Genomic DNA, 2,102 nt, shown 5'->3' with positions numbered 1-2,102 from the left:
GGTGTTAGCCACAGGCTGAGGGTCAGCTGCTTCAACCTCTGCGTGAAGCCCACCCCTGGGGAGGAGTGGAGAGAGGGAAGGTGCCTTTGAGAAAAGGACAGGGTTGTTGTCTTTCTGGGTCACAACTGGAAGGGGAAGTGGGGGCTGGGTGGGGCTGATGTCACAAGGCAGGAGCCATGGCAGGCAGATCCGTTCAAGCCGGGGTGGGGAAGGGACAGTTCTTCATGGGCTAGTCCCTCAGAGGCTGGGGGAGCAGAGGGAAGTGGACCCAGCAACTGGCTGCTCTGACCTCATCTCCCACGGCTCACTTCCGCTCAGCTTCCCACTGCCCCGGTCAGTGGTTCTCCGACGTGTGCAGCTCACTCCCACCTCGGGGCCTTTGCACCTGGTGTCCCCACTGTCGGAGATGGCTTCCTCCTTTCAGTCATTCACCTTTTCAAACGTCACTCCTTGGAAAAGTCTCCCGGCCCCCTAAACTGCACTGCCCCATTCCCGTCCATTTTCCCTGAACCCAGCATTCACTATTGCCCTTGTCACTGCCTGCTGTTGAAGGTCCCTTTGCTCACTCCTCCATTGCCTGCCCCCTCTCAGGACACCAGCCCCACGGGGACAGCAGCTTGGCCCATCTGCTCACCACTGACCCCCAGCTCCGTGCACAGCGTCCGGTTCACGTGGGGCCCCGCGGCACAGCACTGAGCACTCGCCGTGTAGCAGGCACTGGCCTCCAACTCATTTAATTCTGAAAATGCAGCAGGCCGGGCCCAGTCCTGGAATGGTGGGGCCCGCAGCTGAGTCAGTCTCTGGATCTTTAAGGAAAGCGCACATAGACTTGTTAACTAGGAACGGTGCCTTGAGTGGGCGCCTACCCCCGTTGGGTGTGAGGAAGCTGAGGCACAGAGAGCGTCAGTAACTTCCTGGCTTTCAAGCGGCAGCCTCGGTATCTGAGGTCAGGAAATCCGAATCCAAAGACGCCGGGAGGTTTGGATGCTCTACAGCCTTTTCCTCTGTGTATGTCGATGGCCTGTGCCTTTGCCAATGACTTAACCTTCTTCAGGCCTCAGTTTCCTCATTTGGAGCCTGAGGATGCTCCCTGAGCAGGCAGGAGGGCGGCCCACTTTGAGAGTCTCAACGCCCTCTCTCTCACCCTGTTGCCCTCAGGGGTTTCATTTGACTGGAAGGGTTCTGAAGTCATCCTCCACCCACACCCCCCACCCCTGTCCGATGGCCATCTGCAGCTCTGCTATGGGCCAGGTCCTGCGCTAGGCACAGAGGGCAAGGCCGTAAAGACAAAGTCGCTGCTGGCGGGGAGCTCATTTGATGAGGGGAGAAGGCAACAACAAAAAACTGAGATACAGCTTGTCCTCATCATCGGGAGGGGGACTCAATAGAGAAAAACAAAGCAGGTGGGAATGGGGGCTTGGCAGGGGCAGGGTGGTCAGGGAGGCCTCACTGAACAGGTGATGTCTGACCTGAGAGCTGATGGGGAGAGCTGTGAGCCAGGCAGGCATCTGTGGGAGAAGACATCTGAGGCAGAAGGAATGGCAAGGTCAATGGCTCCGAGGAAGGGATGGGCTTCATGGGTTTGGGGAAACAGCTGGAGTGTGGTGAAGGGGGCTGAGGTCGAAGGGTTTGTGGGTGCAGACCGTGTGGGGCCTGCAGGTTGCTGTCAGGATTCGAGGAAGATGATAACCCCTGGAGGGCTCTGAGCAGGGGCATCTCTGCTCCGCAGGCTCACCCTGGCTGCCGGTGGAGGGCAGACGAAGGGACAGCGGTCAGGAGCCCACTGCATTTGTCTCGGCGAGGGGTGTTGGCAGTTCAGACTGGGGAGGTGGGGGGGACGTGAGAAGCAGTTGGACTCTGGGTTAGTTTTGAACATTGGCCAGACAGGGTTTGTAATGGGTCGGGTCCCAGTTAACTACTGACGTGTAATAAACCAACCCAAAACTTAGTAGCTTTAAACTACAAGAACCTTTTTATTATTTCTTGTAGTCTCAGTGGTCTGGGATGGACTCGGCTGGGTGCTCTGGCTCGGGGCCTCTCACACAGTTGCAGTCAGTGGCTGTAGCTGGAATAGCAGGGCAGGGAGCAGTGGGTGCTGGTGG

The sequence above is a fragment of the Sturnira hondurensis genome, unplaced genomic scaffold (assembly GCF_014824575.4).
Source record: "Sturnira hondurensis isolate 20B ecotype Veracruz unplaced genomic scaffold, ASM1482457v3 Scaffold0017436, whole genome shotgun sequence".
Lineage (NCBI taxonomy): Eukaryota > Metazoa > Chordata > Mammalia > Chiroptera > Phyllostomidae > Sturnira > Sturnira hondurensis.
The sequence above is the reverse complement of the archived record's forward strand: the minus strand, read 5'-3'. Positions refer to the sequence as shown.